Here is a 19,510-nt window from a genome sequence, read left to right on the forward strand (position 1 = left end):
TTTCAAAGGTTTTTTTTAAAGCTAATTCATAACTATATAAGGCCTGAAACCTATGGTTAGTATTCATAGACCATAAGACCTCACCGGTTAAATCCATTGATACAAATGTACCATAAATGAACTGTCCATTAATTACTAGTGATCATATCACATATTTAAAATGCAGCTATGCATCTACTCAAAAGTAGTGAATGACAGGAAAGTTCTCATATCCACAATTCAGGCCTAAGGGAATTTCCGTCTGCGTACCAGTGGTCGTATGATAAAGTGCTAAATGAATAAGGTAAAGTGCAAAGTTATCAAAAGTGCATGAGAAGAGAAAGCTGTATCAACTAAAGTGCAATACCAGTCATTATATCTAGTACGATAAGAATATATCTAATCACATTTGAATTTTATGTAGGTTCTGATTACCCTGACATTTCATGTGTATATTTTACGTACTTTAATAATAATAAATAGTATAAATAGTTAAAAAGGATCCTAGAACATTGGAATACACCCGGATTTGTGATAATCAATTAATAATATATATATAACCACATTTCAGTTTCATTGGCATATATATACAATTCTATATTACATATTTACAACCCACACCAAATTACGTATTCTATTTCATAATGTTCATGTCCATTGTCTTATCAACTAGTCATTTGTGTAAAAGAGTAGAAAAATAGAAAAACAGTAGAAAAACAGTAGAAAAACAGTATAAAAATCGAGAACTGGAAAAGTAGAAAATTACAAAAGTACAAAAATTCCATATATACACATATGCATAAATGTATATACACTAAATCCATATATACACATATATACACACATATACATATCTCAAAGAATTTATATATACAATTTTACAGCAAATAGAAAATGTTATGCAACATAATTTACACCTTTAGCAAACAATATGTACAGACCCACTCTCAACCTCAAAATAGTGAACCTAACTAAGAGGGAGATGGTTGGTGAACTTGGGTCTGTAACCGTCAACAGGAAATATAAATGGAAAGAAGATCATTCTAATTACAGAAAATGGTGCAACTCATCTATGTTGTTCAATCCATTGGGCCAACGTGTATCAAGCTCCAATATCATCTTTGTTTCTAGCTGTCTCAACAGTGACTCCCTATCCCCTCCTCTTTTCAAAGGTGGCACAGACCCTATCACAAAGTACTTCAAGCACGAAAGATCTTTATTGTGCACTCTTTTAAAGTGGCGTGCCACCGGGTAGGCAGGGTCACTGTGCAAGATTGCGCGCAGATGCTGCAAAATCCTGACATGCACCTGCAGCTTGGTACTACCAACATATTTTAAGCCGCAGGTGCATGTCAGGACATACACAGCAAAATCTGTTTTGCAATTGAAATTGCCCATGATCTTTTTAGGTTCAGTAGAAAATGGAGTCAAATATTGTACTGTATTCTCACCAAATCTACAAGCGCGACAGCTAGAGCATTTGAAAAAACCCCTAGAGGGTTTTAACCAAGGGGTTTTTGCTTTCAATTCCGGGGCCGGTTTGTCCAATGCAGACCCCATGCTTTTGGCCCGTCTAAAGGTGATAGTGGGATTAGCTGGTAACCTAGTATTTAATATATGGTCACTTAACACTATAGGCCAGTTCTTTTTAAAAATTGCTTTCAATTTCCTGTCTTCGCTGCTGAAGGCTGTAATCATTCTAGGACCATCATGTAGAGTATATTACCTACTGGCCGTAGCCAGTAGGTATATATAGTCAGGACCTGTTTCCATAGGAAATCCCCAACATTCTATTGGGAATAACTTTGGTGCTGGTTGATGAATCTTCGCAAATTTCTCAAAGAAGATGGCTCGCTCCGCTCCTTCCCTGAAAGTTTGGGGGGGATTCGTCAAGTGGGGGCTGAGAAAAAGGGGGGTCCCAAAACGTGTTTTCCCCATGTTAATTTCCATAGGACCTTTAGACTCAGCTACAGCTTGAACCGCTGAAGGGAATTACACCAAACTTGTCAAAATGGTAGTGTCTGGTATGCAGATCACGCTTTTGGTAAAATAGTGTAAATCCCTCCAGTGGTTCCTGAGAAAATTAGAAGAGAAATCAATTATATATCTATAAGCGCGCACAGGTGCGCGCACCCCGCGAATTTTCGCGATTTTTTTTGGGGGGGTATGGGGCTTGGGGGGGGGGGCTTGGGGGGCTTCTCTCTTTCATTTTAATGTTTTTATTTTAATTTCGAGGGTGCCCACCCCTCGTTTTGGCCCCCGAGATCACCGCCGCCGCCCGAGCTGCCTTAAGATGGCCGCCGCCTGGTTGTGGGCGGGGCCGGGAGGACGTGGTTTCCGCTTCCCCCTGTCTTTCACTTAAAGTGATTTGTTTCTGGAGCTATTCCCGCCCCCTCCGTGTGCTTTCCCGCCCCCCCTCCCCTCCCCTCGTCCTCGTAGGTGCTTGTTAAGATTTATCCGGGGCCTGAGACTGCCCTAGAAATCGCCGCCCGGATCTCCAGAGCCACCGAGACCAAACCGAAGGGGTAGCTAGCTGATTGGTGGCTGGCACGCCGGAGCCATGCTCTGATAGGCTGCTGGCACAAAGGAGCCGTGCTCCGATTAGCCAAGGAGCTCTGACGTCATCGGGGGCTCGCCTCAGGACCGCGCTGGGATTGGCCCATCGCTCGGCACCTTACATCACAGCCTCCTCGGAAACATTCGGAGGTTAACTCCTTGTTGGCATGCTTTCGGACGAGTTTTCGCCTTCGTTTTACCCAAAGTTGCGTGAGCACTGCAGCACCGCCCGGTGAGTGAGTCAGAGTCAGCACAGTGCTGGCTGTGTGAAAATAAATACCTGTATATATTTGCCATCCCGGCGGTGCCAAACACGTGTCTCCTCCATTTGCATGGTCTTTGGCATGCTACAGCCATCCATGTACTGAGTGAGGTGAATGTAGGCAATGCAAGCAGCATCTATTCCGATGAGATGGACATGAGGGTTTAGAATGATGGTGTGGATTGGTTTATTGCCTTTGGACAGCGCATTTTCAAAGTAGAACCTGTGAAAGTCCATTCCTTCCACTAAATTGCCCAAAGCTACAGGCTCGAAGGAAGTAAGCCAGGGGTCACAGATTTGTGTGTAAGCCTCAAAGTCGCCGTTGTTGATAGCTTCAATCAGTTGTTCTGTGACTTTACCAATTTCCTGCTTACGAGCTCGCACATCTTCATCTTCAATTGTCGTGTTGACGCTCTCTGTGGATTCCTTTACTCCATCTGATTTCTTCAGTAAGCTCTTTGCTGAGAAATTTCTAGTCGCCAGCATGGTTGTCAAAATAGCCCCCTTTAGTTTCCTTCTAGCGTTGAATTTCTTCAAGCAGTCTACAGTCTCCTGTCTGTGCATCATAAAAGCCACAGTAGAGCGTTGACAGATCCATGGATGTTTGAGTGCTTCTGTTGCAGAAATCCGTTTGGCGGGATTGATTGAGAGCATTTTGTTGATAAGGTCTTTGGCTTCGGGATTTACTGTGTCCCACTCTGGAGATGGAAAATCATGGGCACCAGGTCCGGTCAGGGGCAGCAGGTCTGTTTGTTGCAGCAGGTCATGCAGCAGGTAAGGATCATAAGACCTGTGTGGCGGCCCCATGTTCAGGCCTCCCGCCATGGTGCCTTTTCAATAGGGGACTTCTGTGTTTAGATTAAACATCTAAAAACTTTCTCTACATTACCCAGTCAATTTGGTCCCGTTAACGTTTTTTTTAAGACATTAACATCTTTATAAAACACTCTTAAACCACTAGGCCTAGTTTTAATTGATTTTGGATTGTTCATTTTGCATTTAAAATGTTTGCCTGCTTACCACTACAGTTATTTGTAAAATAGTATGCACAGACTCTATTCATTAAACCTCGCACATTTACTACCATTCATGCACCCCATTCATCCACCCACCCATCCATCCATCCTGCATCCATCCATCATTCATGCATCCATTCACCCATCTATCATGCATGCATCCATCCATGCATCCAACCAACAATCATTCATCCATCATGCATCCAACCATCGTTCATGCATCAAAAATCGGATCCCTAGGGCTGCTCAGGTGGTCCCACAAGGATATTAACATATTTAAACCTTATCCGCTAATAGAATTAGCATTTTCAAAACCTTGCAAATTCACTGAAAAAACCATAGGTTTCTGGCCTTATATATATATATATATATATATATATATTAGCTTTTAAAAAACCAATGAAATTCACTGAAAAAAACATAGGTTATACAGTATATATAGTTAGGAATTAGCCTTTAAAAAACCAATGAAATTCACTAAAAAAAACATAGGTTTTAGGCCTTATATAGTTAGGAATTAACATATAAAAAACCATTGAAATTCCTCCTATATAGTTAGCTGGACATTTTATTGATATAAAACCAATGAAATTCGACATATAGTTAGTTGCACTAACTATATATTTCGCGCATCCGCAATCCAATGCTGATGATGTCACATATTACATCATTCATGACATGGTCAGTGACATCACTGATGACATCATGCAGTGTCTGTGTGTTTTTGTAAAGTTTAAATATATATATATATATATTGACAGGACTCAGAAACCCCAAAACTCCCGGGTTTCGAACAATGAGAGCACTCAAAGCAGGTATAGCGTAGGTCAGCCAAGCTTTATTCGATGAACCCCTCGATAGTCAGCTAGCAAACGCGTTTCGGCGTTTCCGCCTTCGTCAGTGTAACTGACATTATTTACACATCAAATTTAAATCAGATAACAACGTGGTCGTCATAGGTCACGTGTCAATTCATTAACATAAACATAAACGACGGTACCTTAAAGCAATACATTCTCTACTCCTGCGGCGGCCATCTTTCAATATGCAATAATATACATTATATTACATATATACAAATTAAACATGGACCCAGAGAGGTAATACTTAATTCTCTGTATGGTCCATTTCAGAATTCCGAAAGAGAACATTTATTAAAAATGCTCAATCCAATTTTTAACACATAAATTCATACATTCTAATGGCCGATATACCGCACGTACCAACAGATGCGAGTTTCACTCAAATTTTGTCGTGAAAGTCGCCTATGTTCACATGGTTTAGCGTCACCATTTTCCGCATTGCAGTTGTCATGTGTGCAATTAAGCCCTGAATGGGCAAGTGTGTCTATATACATTATGTACATTCCCGCCTTGAATAGGCATTTCATCAATGATCTGATCTGACCAACTGATAAATAACTGCATTCATATTGATCAACATATTAGAAAATAAAAAGCTCAACATTAATGGTACTGCATTCTACTCTGTTTCTAGGGAACTATTTACAAATTTACATCACTGGTTCTTCAACAAAGAGAAAAGGAGACAACTGGAGGGATGCTTAGATGTGAGTCCACATCTCTTCTTCATTATTCATCCCCCCCGGGGTCTTGGTCTGTAACTGGATAATAAATCTTGATTCCAGTGTTCTCAGTTTTTTTACCCAATTGCCCCCTCTTTCTGTTCTTACCAACTGATCTAGAATGTGATAGGTCAGAAGATTGCTATTGCTATCGTGTTCCTGTTCAAAATGACGGGCTACTGGGTAGTTAGGGTCCTTTGATGTAATTGCCCGCATGTGCTCTAAGACCCGGAGTTTGGTTTGCTTGACCGTGCTCCCTACGTACCTCTTCCCACAGGGACATGTTAAACAATAGACTGTGTAGTCGGAATTACAATTCAACAACTTGGTTATTCTTCCTTTCCTCTTTTGACCAGGTATGTAATACTCTTTGACTTTCTTTGAATTCTTACAGGCCTTGCACTTCATGCAAGGATAGAAGCCAGAAACAGGTGATTTTGTTTTTCTTTTTTGTTCGAAGTGGCTATTTACAAGATGGTCTTTGAAAGATTTACCCTTTCTATACGTTATCAAGGGGTGATCAGACAGGGACTTCCCTATTATTGGATCTGCTTTTAAAATCTTCCAATTTTTACGCATCACATTAAAGACTTCTGGAGACTTTTCCGAGAAGTCAGTAATTAGCCTGATCTTATCATCTTTGGGCTTGGATCGATCAATTAATAGATCCTTCCTGTTGACCAAATCACTTCTCAACTCTGCTTGTGTGAGGATTCCTTTCCCATAGCCTCTTGCAGAAAATCTCATTGTTGACTGTTTCCTAGAGCTTACAAACTCCTTGGTGGTCGAGCAATTGCGTTTCATTCGCAAGAACTCTCCCAGGGGGATGTTATTGATAACACTTCGGGGATGGTAGCTACGTGAGTGCAGTATAGTGTTACCCGCCGTGGGTTTCCTATAGACGGCGGTTTGAATTTTCTTGTCTTCCACGTAGACCCGAAGGTCTAAGTAGAACACCTCACTTTGACTGATACTGCTTATCCAAGCTGCGTTTGTCCCCAGGGCCTCCCGGGTTCCAAACAAAAGAAGCCGCCACTCCAGTCAATGTGTTTTTCAGAAATCCATAGTTTTATTATTCGAACCTCTGCAGCATATTATCACAGCGAAAACCAACGCGTTTCGTGAGCTCCCAACTCACTTGATCACGGTTGTTACAAACACTGTTTGCTGAGAAAGATTTAAAAGGGAGTCCCTCCCCCCCCACCGGTCACATGATTTCGACCATGTGTTTCTGTGACACTATGGCCTTCTGGGATTCGTAGTTTTGACATTCCAAAATGTAATTTCATGTTATTTTCACAAGAAAAACTTTTTTCAAACCCATTCCCACTGTTTGACTGTTTTTTGTAAATCATTTTTCTGTTATATACATTCCCAATTTCTTATGTGCAGGAAAATTGAAATAAAATTCAAATGAAATTAAAAGCCCTCAAGTGGGCTGACTCTGTCATATAGATACATTGCTTATCATTTGCATATGGCATTTTTTGCAAATTCAATGTTTCCCTACTATGCATTATTTAAATCTTTTCCACATTCATTTTCAAAATTCTAACAAACAATCATTGGCGTCATTTTGTTTATCTCGTAGGTCCCGGTCTATTTCATTTAGACCTTTTGGAGCCCTCTGGTGGGCTGACATTGCATAGGGTGTTGAATTGTGTCCTCAAATATCCCAGAATTTTTTTTATATGATGGTTTGTAACGTGGGGTTATGGAGGGAAAATAGTTTTTATGGAGTACATTCAGAGAAGGCTTTCATTATTTTAAATGTGTACATAAAGTTCTTCGGACTGGTTCAGACCAAAGGGGGTCATTGTTCGAAAGTTCAAGATATGGCGTGATTCCTTTTGGCGCAACAATTTTTCTCGATGTCCCCCCCGTTCTGTTGGGGGCAATGTTTCCAGTCCTAGAAATTTCAGATGTCGCCAGTTGCCATTGTGATTTGTCTCCATGTGTTTGGCCACAGCATTACCTCTGTCCTTGTTTGTTGTGGCCCTTGTATGTTCTAAGATACGCTTTTTAAGTTCACAAATAGTGCTTCCTATATAGCGTAGCTTACACGGACATTCAATTAGATAGACTGTGTATTGGCTTTTGCAAGTGATTAGTTCTTTGATCTTCCAAATTTTTCCATTGGCCATTTCAATTTGTTTCGTTGGTTTTGCTATCTTGCAAACTTTGCAATTGTAACATTTGTTGAATCCAACTGTTTTCAGCCAAGGTGTTTTTTTGCGGTTCATGAAATGGCTATGGATCAATTGGTCCTTCAAATTTTTGGTTCTGCGGTATGTAACCACTGGGTGATCACCCATTTTTTTGCCAATTGTCGGATCCAGTTTTAGTAATTTCCAATTTTTTCTTAGGATCTGGATTACTTTTTTTGCTTCTTTGCTGTAGTCAAGTATCAGTCTTATTGGTTCTTCCATTTCTTTTTCTTTTGTTTGGGGTTTCAAACACTCTGCCCTTGGTTTCTCATTGGCTCTTTCCCAACACTTTCTCGTCAGATTTTTTCCGTATTTCCTCTTGTGGAATCTCTCCATTGTTCTTGCACTGTGTTTCTCCCATTCTGTGTTTTCGCTACATATTCGTTTTACACGGAGAAACTCTCCGTATGGTATGCTCGATATTAGGGCGGGTTGATGAAAGCTTGTGGCTTCCAATGTTGAATTTGTAGCCGTTTTCTTCCTGTGTAAGGTAGTTTCCAATTTGTTGTTTTGGATATACACTTCCGTATCCAAAAAGGATATCGATTGCCTGCTTTTTGTGTAGGTGAATTTCAGATCTTTTGTACTATTATTCAGAACATCAAAGTACTCTTCAAATTCACTTTCACTTCCCCTCCACACTATGAATAAATCATCAATGAATCTCTTCCATTGTACAATGTGTTGGGTGTATTTGGCATTTTGTTGATTCCAGGCTATCTCTTCCTCCCACCAACCCATTGCTATACAAGCATAACTTGGACTGAATGAGAACCCCATTGCCGCGCCACTTCGCTGGCGATAGAGTTGTTCTCCAAAAAAGAAGATGTTGTTGGAGAGTAATAGGTTAATCATTTCATACAGCATGTCATTATGTTCTTTATAGTGTATGTTGCGTCTTTCCAGAAAGTGTTTACAAGCCATTAGTCCCAAATCATTATCGATATTTGTGTATAGTCCGATAACATCCATATATATATATGAAGCACGAAAGTTAGGCTGACCCAACCCCCTCTAAACCAAACACGCTGTCACCCCGAAGAAAACTCACCGATTTCACGTCGAGTTTATCAACAAAGGAGCCGTGGCCACAATTTTCTCGGTGCAAAGAAGTTTAATCAGGCACGATGTCCAACCCGTTTCGGAGTTGTAGTCACTCCTTCATCACGGGCCCGTGATGAAGGAGTGACTACAACTCCGAAACGCGTGAATTCTGTGACTTTTCTTCGGGGTGACAGCGTGTTTATATATATATACAAAGAAACTTCCTCAAGAAAAAGAAGAACAAAGACCCTTGGGGAAACGGTTGGAGGCTTTTAATGTGAACACATGGCGGATGCATTTCTGGCCGATGTTTTGCCGTCTTCAGTGCCCAAAGCCTCCACAGGTAAGTGTGCACCTCAGCCAAAGTTCCACCTCTCTTTTAGCTTGCTGTTTCAAGTCCGCACCGCCCCCAGTGCTTCAACTCAGCATACCTGTGTAGCATCCCTTGTGCTCTGGGAAACTACACATCCCAGAATCCCCCGTAGAGAGTCCCTGGCGGTCGTTGCTGGGGGGGGGGGTGGATTGCTGTTGCATACCAATGTGCGTCCATGAGAGAAGATGGCCAAGGTGCGCCCTGGGACACACCAACATCTTGCTGATGCGACTCCCGGCTTTAATGTCCACAGCAAAACCTCCTCCGTCTCCCTGTGCCGCCTCCGCCTCTGATTCCAGGAGTTCAATGTATCAGGGGCTGCAGAACAGTGTCTGCCGCCCAACACGGGGTCCGACTGACCTCGCTCCTGACAACCTTTTTCCCTTGGTTTTCGAGGCAGGCTTAGGACAGTCCAAACACCTTTGGCATACGAAGAACTTAACAGTTCACGTCTGTGCAGTCCAAGCCCAGGATAGTAAGGCGGGGTCTCTGTAAACGCGCCACAGATATATATATATATATATATATATATATGTTCCAAACTCCTGCCAATCGGCTCTGGATTCCGACACAAGAAAGCAGGTACAGACCACACAACAGCGCTATAGATGATTGTAGAGGGGGTTTATTGCCCCCTTGTCTCCAGCTTGACGCGTTTTGGTTACGTCACAGTAGCCTTGATCACATGACAATAGGAACCAATAACTGTGATTTAAATACTGTGCACAATCAAAATGGAAGGGCGTCAACAATGAATAGACATAGAAAACATACTTTAAAATTACAATCCGAGGATAAATCCATTTGCATGAGACATGGTGAATAAAACAGTTTCACATTAATAAAATTAATGGACGACATGTCAAATTTAATATGTATGTCCTGTCATGTCTACCAAACACGGAGAGTATATTAAAATTAAAGTTTTACTGTTTTTAAAATAGTCTATATACACAGTGATGACATTAGATGTATAAACAACCCAATCCTATTAAAAAAGTGCTAGTGCAAATAATCTATAATAAAGTGCAAAACGTGCAAAGTGCAATTTCACTGTAAACTAGAGATGGGAAATATGCCTATCTCATTTGTTATTCAGTTTACAATAAATTAATTATAAATAAGGAAGCAATGAAATAAAGCATGTTACAACCCCTATTATGAAGGTTTACATGTTTTATAATTACCCTCTATTACCTACACAGCATACAAATAATGACATAGGATGTTACCATGACAGCCTACCTAGGTTGGAACATTATGGCATAGTGCCCTTTTTCCCTAAATGTGATGCTGTCAAAAGAAATACAAAGCAGATCCCCTGCAGCCATAAATTATGTATAATTGCTGGAATAAATGAAGGTGAAATTGTTAAGCCACCCAAGGATGGGAAATCATAACCTTGGAAGCTAATGGTAAACAAAGATCTAAAGAACAATTGACAGTTAGCACTATTAACTAGTGCAAGGTGGATAAAACAACCAGGGGTCTTAATGATACCAGACCTATAAAGATTCATTCCAAATAACACAGGCTTATCACACTAATATTGTCTTATTTGTTTATAAAAAACAGTGCAGGTCCTCCCCTGTATTCATCCCATTAGGGATCCTGGTGTCTAAAAGTAAAATATATTTACTTTCCAATTGTCTTAAAGTTCTCTCTCTGTTGCCTCCCCTGATGTTTTCGGGCACTGCATCAATGATAAAGTACTTAAGGTCATTCAAATTCTTCTTGTGGACCAATTCAAAGAGGCGCGCCACTGGATAAGTTACATCTTAGTTGACAATCGCCCTAAGGTGTTGGAGGATACGATTAAAAGCCTGCAATTTGGTGCACCCAATGTACTTGAGCCCGCAAGTACACTGGAGCACATAGACCAAAAAATCAGTGCGGCAGGTAAAATGACCCCTAATCTGAATGGGTTTAGGATCAAATGCAGAGTGGTATTCACTGGTATTAACACCAAACTTGCATGCTCTGCAAGAGATACATTTAAAAAATCCAAATTTGTCTGATAACCAGTTTTTCTTTATCACCACCTCAGGGCTAGATGTAACTAGAGCATCCCTCATAGAGGGTGCTCCTCTGAAAACAATAGAGGGTTCATCTGGTAACAGTGGAGCCAAACTGATATCGGTCTTAAGTAGCGGCCAATGTTTCTTCAATATCCCCCTCACCTTCCTTTCCTCACCATTAAAAGTAGTGATAAGGCTGATTTTGTCATTAGATTCCTCTGTTATGTTTGATATATTGTGGGTGGGATTCACACTTACAGCAGTGAAATACTCCTCTCTATTGAATCTATTAGCCTTTTCCTTAGCCTCTTTTAACAACAAGGCATCATAACCTCGGGCACAGAATCTCATAAATGCTTCATTCTGGCATCTCTCCAAATCTGCCTCAGAATTGCAGATCCTATGCATCCTCAGAAATTCCCCATAGGGGATACTTCTGACAAGATGACCAGGATGCGAACTACTAGCGTGCAGAATCGCATTGCCAGCTGTAGGTTTTCTGTGAAGTCGGGTCTGCAATTTCCCCTCAAAGATATAAATTTCTACATCTAAGAATTGAATCTGATTGGTACTAATTTGGGAGGTGAATCGCAGATTAAGTTGGTTGTCTTTGATTTTTTCGAAAAACTCAGTGGCAGATTTTACCGAACCCCTCCACACCATGCAGATGTCGTCTATGAAGCGCCAGAAATGCACTATGCAATTAGGGAATAAACTGGCGAGTGAGCCCATAAGGACATGCTCCTCCCACCACCCTACATGTAAACATGCATAGGTGGGGGAGAAGCATGCCCCCATAGCCACTCCCCTCAACTGCTGATAAATCTCTCTGTTAAACAAAAAGTAGTTATTATTCAAACACAGTTCTAACATTCTAAGTAGCATAATGCTATGTTGACTGTATGCAATGCTACGTTTCCCCAAATAAAATTTCACGGCATTAAGTCCATCCACATGTGAGATACTTGTATAGAGAGAGTTTATATCTAAAGCTATAAGCACAAACTCCCTTTCCCATTCAATACCATTAATTTTAGAGAGGAAATGTCTGGTGTCCTTGATGAAGGATGGTAGGGCTTCCACATACTCATGTAGAAAACGATCCACATATCTAGAGATGGATTCCAATAAGCTACCCTGGGCAGAGATGATCGGTCGCCCAGGTACAGGGGAAATTTGCTTATGGATTTTAGGAATCAGGTAAAAGAATGGTGTGACCGGGAAGTCATTTTTTAGAAATGCATGTTCCTGTTTGCTCAACAACCCATCACGCTTCCATTGGTTTAATTCCTTATGTATGGTGTCTTTAAGGCACTTGATGTCATTAAAACTGCCTTTCCTGTAACACACTGTGTCACTCAAATGTTTTTCTGCTTCTTCCATATAAAGAGTACGGGGCCAGATGACTGTATTGTCCCCCTTATCAGCTTTATTAATTATCAGGTTAGAGTTGCTTCTCAGTTTTTTCATCAGATTACTGTATTGTTTTTCCATGTATCTGATTCGTTTTGTTCTTCGTGTAATTGTATATTGTAGTCCTTTCAAATCCTCCACCACAATATCACAGAACGCATCTATATTATCCTTAGGCATCACAGGGTAAAAAGTTGAAGGAGGTTTGAATTTAGTGGCACAAGGTCGATTCATAGATATGCCCATGTTTGAGAGATTTTCTTGGGTGGTGCCTATTTCAAACTCTTCATCAAGAGCCAACTCCTGAGCAACTCTTAGAGCTTTCGTATCCGATATCTGGAACACACTGGAGGGTTGAGAGTTTCCAATAATACCAGATGCCCGAACCTGAGCATTAGTTAATTTAAAATGCTTTTTAAGCTTGAGCTTGCTGATAAATTTGAAAACATCTACACGTGTTTGAACATAGTTGAAAGAGTTTTTAGGACAGTAAGAAAGCCCTAAAGAGAGGAGTTGCAACTCAGCCTTTGTGAGGGTAGTGTCTGAAAGATTTATCACTGTATTTTCATCAGAATCATTTGGCAAAAGGTCTGAAACTGTACTGGTAACCTTGTCATCATCCTTACTATTTGTAGATTGAAGACCAGGGGGCACAGCTGTTACCACTTCTTTCCCCTGCCTCTCTTTGTTGAACCTCTGCCTCCTGAGTTTCCTCCTTGCACTGCGCCTTTTGTTATTTTCTCTCCGTTTATTTTCCGCTGCTGTCGAGTTTGCGGTCGCAGTGTCTTGAATCTGTCTTCTATGAGAAAACCCAGCTCTTCTGAGGGGGTATACTTGGTGGGTACTTTGCCTTGATTCGATATACCCACAGCTCCATATATATTTGCCAAGGTGTATTGAAGAGTGTGTGTCTGTATGGATGATTTAGTAGGTGTGTAACTGTGTGATTAAACGTGCCTTACTGAATGCATGAGTTAGTGACTAAACTGCGTGAATGTCTGTATCAGTCTGTCACTTGGTGTGTAAGCGGCCGCATTGGTTGGTGAGTAGCTACAATAGTGTCAATATGGGTTATTGATTGATTGTCTGAGTATCTGTATGGGTGACAGAGTGTCTGTGTGGGTGGGTGAGGGTATTTGACTTTGTGCATAGATGTGTGAGTGGGTGATTCACTGGGTGTATGGGTTCAAGAGTGGTTCTGTGAAGGGCTGTATGGGTAGGTGATTGTGAGTATGGGTTTGTGTGTGAATGTTTAGATGTCTCAGTGGTACATGTGCGAGTAACTACATATGTGAAAGGCAGTATATGTGAGAGTTGAAGAGTTGGGCTATATAAATGACTATATGTGAAAGTGAGTGATTGTGAGAGTGGCTGTATGGATGAGTGTGTGCTTGTGTCAGTGATTGTATAAGAAAGTAAGTATGTGTTAGTATCTGTATGAATAAGTGAGGTGGTATGTGAATAATTGTGCATGTGAGTAAATATGAGTGTGATTGATTCTTTGCATGACTGACTGTGTGTGAGTAACTCTATGGGTGAGTGGCGGTGTGTGAGTGTCTGTATAGGTGTATGAGTGCATATGACAGTGCTGTATTGAAGAGTTACTGCATGTATGAGTGACTGTATGGGTGAATGAGTAGATGTGTGTGTAGACCTAGGATTCAGTGAGTGGGTATGTAATAACTGATATTGGTGTATCTTTGGTTTCAAAAATGGTAGTCTGTACTTTAGAGTTTTTATTTCTATTTTTTAACTGTAACATCCCTGTAACCTATATGCATTGTGAATATATATATATTCACTAAAAAAAACATAGGTTTTAGGCCTTATATAGTTAGGAATTAACATATAAAAAACCATTGAAATTCCTCTTATATAGTTAGCTGGACATTTTATTGATATAAAACCAATGAAATTCGACATATAGTTGCACTAACTATATATTTCGCGCATCCGCAATCCAATGCTGATGATGTCACATATTACATCATTCATGACATGGTCAGTGACATCACTGATGACATCATCCAGTGTCTGTGTGTTTTTGTAAAGTTTAAATATGTTTTACATATTGAAGAATGAGTGGATGTATAAGAGTATGGATGAAGGGTTTGATTATATAAGTGAGTAAGTATGTGTTAGTATATCTGTGAAAATGTAAGCTGTTCTGTGTTTAACTGTATAGATTAAGAAATCAAAGTGTGATTGATTCTTTACAGGACTGACTAGGTGTGTGAGTAACTCCATGGATGAGTGGCAGAGTGTGAGTGTCTGCATAGGTGTATGAGTGCATATGATAGTGTTGTAATGATGAGTGACTGTATGTACGAGTGACCTTATGGGTGAATGAATGAATGTGTGTGTAGACGTAGGAATCAGTGAGTGCGTATGTAGTAAATGGTATTGGTGTGTCAATAGTTTAAATAATGATACTCTGTATTTTACACTAGGTGTAACAGAAGTTATATTAGAGTGTAAGGAGGTGCATTGTATTATCACATGAAGTATATCATCAGTGGTGTGATTATTGATGTTAAATGAGCTGTCATCAGTGATGTCACTGACCATGTCATGAATGATGTAATATGTGACATCATCAGCATTGGATTGCGGATGCGCGAAATATATAGTTAGTGCAACTAACTATATGTCGAATTTCATTGGTTTTATATCAATAAAATGTCCAGCTAACTATATAGGAGGAATTTCAATGGTTTTTTATATGTTAATTCCTAACTATACAAGGCCTAAAACCTATGTTTTTTTAGTGAATTTCATTGGTTTTTTAAAGGCTAATTCCTAACTATATATACTGTATAACCTATGGTTTTTTCAGTGAATTTCATTGTTTTTTTAAAAGCTAATAAATATATATATATATGTAAGGCCAGAAACCTATGGTTTTTTCAGTGAATTTGCAAGGTTTTGAAAATGCTAATTCTATTAGCGGATAACGTTTAAATATGTTAATATCCTTGTGGGACCACCTGAGCAGCCCTAGGGATCCGATTTTTGATGCATGAACGATGGTTGGATGCATGATGGATGAATGATTGTTGGTTGGATGCATGGATGGATGCATGCATCATAGATGGGTGAATGGATGCATGAATGATGGATGGATGCAGGATGGATGGATGGGTGGGTGGATGAATGGGTTGCATGAATGGTAGTAAATGTGCGAGGTTTAATGAATAGAGTCTGTGCATACTATTTTACAAATAACTGTAGTGGTAAGCAGGCAAACATTTTAAATGCAAAATGAACAATCCAAAATCAATTAAAACTAGGCCTAGTGGTTTAAGAGTGTTTTATAAAGATGTTAATGTCTTAAAAAAACGTTAACAGGACCAAATTGACTGGGTAATGTAGAGAAAGTTTTTAGATGTTTAATCTAAACACAGAAGTCCCCTATTGAAAAGGCACCGTGGCCGGAGGCCTGAACATGGGGCCGCCACACAGGTCTTATGATCTTTACCTGCTGCATGACCTGCTGCAACAAACAGACCTGCTGCCCCTGACCGGACCTGGTGCCCATGATTTTCCATCTCCAGAGTGGGACACAGTAAATCCCGAAGCCAAAGACCTTATCAACAAAATGCTCTCAATCAATCCCGCCAAACGGATTTCTGCAACAGAAGCACTCAAACATCCATGGATCTGTCAACGCTCTACTGTGGCTTTTATGATGCACAGACAGGAGACTGTAGACTGCTCGAAGAAATTCAACGCTAGAAGGAAACTAAAGAGGGCTATTTTGACAACCATGCTGGCGACTAGAAATTTCTCAGCAAAGAGCTTACTGAAGAAATCAGATAGAGTATAGGAATCCACTGAGAGCGTCAACACGACAATTGAAGATGAAGATGTGCGAGCTCGTAAGCAGGAAATTATTAAAGTCACAGAACAACTGATTGAAGCTATCAACAACGGCGACTTTGAGGCTTACACACAAATCTGTGACCCCTGGCTTACTTCCTTCGAGCCTGTAGCTTTGGGCAATTTAGTGGAAGGAATGGACTTTCACAGGTTATACTTTGAAAATGCGCTGTCCAAAGGCAATAAAGCAATCCACACCATCATTCTAAACCCTCATGTCCATCTCATCGGAATAGATGCTGCTTGCATTGCCTACATTCGCCTCACTCAGTACATGGATGGCTGTAGCATGCCAAAGACCATGCAAATGGAGGAGACTCATGTTTGGCACCGCCGGGATGGCAAATATATACAGGTATTTATTTTCACACAGCCAGCACTGTGCTGACTCTGACTCACTCACTGGGCGGTGCTGCAGTGCTCACGCAACTTTGGGGAAAACGAAGGCGAAAACTCGTCCGAAAGCATGCCAACAAGGAGTTAACCTCCGAATGTTTCCGAGGAGGCTGTGATGTAAGGTGCCGAGCGGTGGGCCAATCCCAGCGTGGCCCTGAGGCGAGCCCCCGTTGACGTCAGAGCTCTTTGGCCAATCAGAGAGCAGCTCCTTCGTGCCAGCAGCCTATCAGAGCACGGCTCCTGCGTGCCAGCCACCAATCAGCTAGCTGCCCCTTCGGTTTGGTCTCCGTGGCTCTGGAGATGCGGGCGGCGATTTCTAGGGCAGTCTCAGGCCCCGGATAAATCTTAACAAGCACCTACGAGGACGAGGGGAGGGGGGGCAGGAAAGCACACGGAGGGGGCGGGAATAGCTCCAGAAACAAATCACTTTAAGTGAAAGACAGGGGGAAGCGGAAACCACATCCTCCCGGCCCCGCCCACAACCAGGCGGCGGCCATCTTAAGGCAGCTCGGGCGGCGGCGGTGATCTCGGGGGCCAAAACGAGGGGTGGGCACCCTCGAAATTAAAATAAAAACATTAAAATGAAAGAGAGAAGCCCCCCAAGTCCCCCCCCCAAACAAATCGCAAAAATTTGCGGGGTGCACGCACCCGTGCGCGCTTATAGATATATAATTGATTTCTCTTCTAATTTTCTCAGGAACCACTGGAGTGATTTACACTATTTTACCAAAAGCGTGATCTGCATACCAGACACTACCATTTTGACAAGTTTGGTGTAATTCCCTTCAGCGGTTCAAGCTGTAGCTGAGTCTAAAGGTCCTATGGAAATTAACATGGGGAAAACACGTTTTGGGACCCCCCTTTTTTCTCAGCCCCCACTTGACGAATCCCCCCCAAACTTTCAGGGAAGGAGCGGAGCGGAGCGAGCCATCTTCTTTGAGAAATTTGCGAAGATTCATCAACCAGCGCCAAAGTTATTCCCAATAGAATGTTGGGGATTTCCTATGGAAACAGGTCCTAACTATATATAGCTACTGGCTACCGCCAGTAGGATATATATATATACATATATATATATATATATATATATATATATATATATTACCTACTGGCGGTCGCCAGTAGGTAGTTATAGTTAGGATTTTTTTCAATGTTAAATCTCAAAATTCTATTTGGAATAACTTTGGCACCGGTTGACGAATCTGCCTGAAAATTTCATGAAAATGGCCTCGTCGAGCTCCGGTCCTTCCCTGAAAGTTTGGGGGGATACAATAAGTGGGGGCCGAGATAAAAGGGGGGTCCCAAAACGCGATTTTCCCCATGTTAATTTCCATAGGGCGGTCGATTTCACTTTTAGCCCGAACGGCTGAATGGATTTACACCAAACTTGGCAAAATTGTAGGGACTGGTAGCCCGATGTGCCTTTGCTATGTCTCAAGATATGTGCTCCAGTGGATTTTGAGTAATTTAGGTTCAAAAAAATATATATATCTATAGCAGCGCACCGGTGCGCGCACCAGGGAGCGCTCCGGGCGCGTGACGCGAGGTGCGCATGGGAAGCTGATTGGCTCTCGGGTGTCTGTAAACATTCCAAACAGTCCAGAGTGGTCGCCATCTTGTGTCTCGGTAAAATCGAGACATAAGAGGTGGCTAAAACAAAGTGGGAACTGACCATAAGGCGTCAGGGATAGACCCCTTTGACCCCCTAGGTTTGATGTGGGGGCTATAAAAGGGCCCCGCGGGGCATTTAAAATATTTTTTTTTTTTCGTTTTGCGCGGGGGAAGCGCTCGGTGCGCGCACCAGGCAGCGCACCGATGAGCGTAAAATGAGGGAAAAAGATGACAGAGTTTTAAAAAAATGAAGTTTTCATTTAGAAATTGGAGGTAGTTCTTAAAAGAACTTTTTTTTTTCTTCTTTTTGTTGTTTTATATTTTTTTTGTGTTTTTGGAACTTTTTGAACTTTTTTTGGCTTTTCAAAACAGTTTTATATTTTTTTTTGTATTTTTTAGGGGGAGAAACAAAAAAAGGGAATTGAAACTGGCTCAACTGGAGCAAAAAAACAAAAAACCCAAAAAATTATTTCTTTTTGGGGCACTTGTGATTATCACCTGCAAGGACGATGAGCTTAATACTTTGTTCCCCATAGGAGATAAGCTTGCCACAAGCAGTGCAAGTAATTTTAAAATCAGCAAATCTCGGCTGAATGCAAGGCATCACCTCAGATGTTTCTGGTTGCGAGGAAGTGGGTTGGTTTCTTTGGGAGGGGGTCCTTGATGACTGGGGGAGGTTACTGGCCAGTTCCCGGAACTCTGCACGGGAGTAGTTGTTTGGATGCTTTCTTGTCATGTGCCGAATCATGGTATAGTTACCAAAAGAATATTTCTTGTTTGGGTTGCCCCGTGAAAGTTCATCATTGCAGATGAGGCAAGTCACCTTGGGAGCATTCACCTTTTTTTTCCCCTCTGGAATTGAAAAAAACTGCCAAACAATGTGTGGTTTGGGTTTGTAAGGTGTATTTTCTTCTGGCAGCCATCTTCTTCTCCCCTCCTCCTCTTCCTCTTCCTCCTCCTCCTGTTCTTGACCACCAATATAATTTGGAGCTGGTCCTCTTGGTGGTGGTGGTGGTGGTGGTGGGGCAGATGCACCAGCTGATGCTACTACTGAAGCCATTATTTGGAGCAAAAAAGTAGAGAGAGCAACAAACAGGTCTTCCTCAGTCAAAGGACAAAGTCAGAATAAGGAAAAAAGGTGGGGTCTTTCATCATTTAGAAAAAAAAACTG

General features: G+C 41.3%; 2 pseudogenes; one reads left to right on the forward strand and one right to left on the reverse strand.

The window, feature by feature from the left end:
- Nucleotides 1-2,782: 2,782 nt before the first annotated feature.
- Nucleotides 2,783-3,622, reverse strand: LOC147728366 (calcium/calmodulin-dependent protein kinase type II delta chain pseudogene; annotated as a pseudogene).
- Nucleotides 3,623-15,898: 12,276 nt separating this feature from the next.
- On the forward strand, nucleotides 15,899-16,720 carry LOC147728367 (calcium/calmodulin-dependent protein kinase type II delta chain pseudogene; annotated as a pseudogene).
- The last annotated feature ends 2,790 nt before the right edge of the window (nucleotides 16,721-19,510 follow it).

This window comes from Lissotriton vulgaris, chromosome 3_1 (genome assembly GCF_964263255.1).
Source record: "Lissotriton vulgaris chromosome 3_1, aLisVul1.2, whole genome shotgun sequence".
Lineage (NCBI taxonomy): Eukaryota > Metazoa > Chordata > Amphibia > Caudata > Salamandridae > Lissotriton > Lissotriton vulgaris.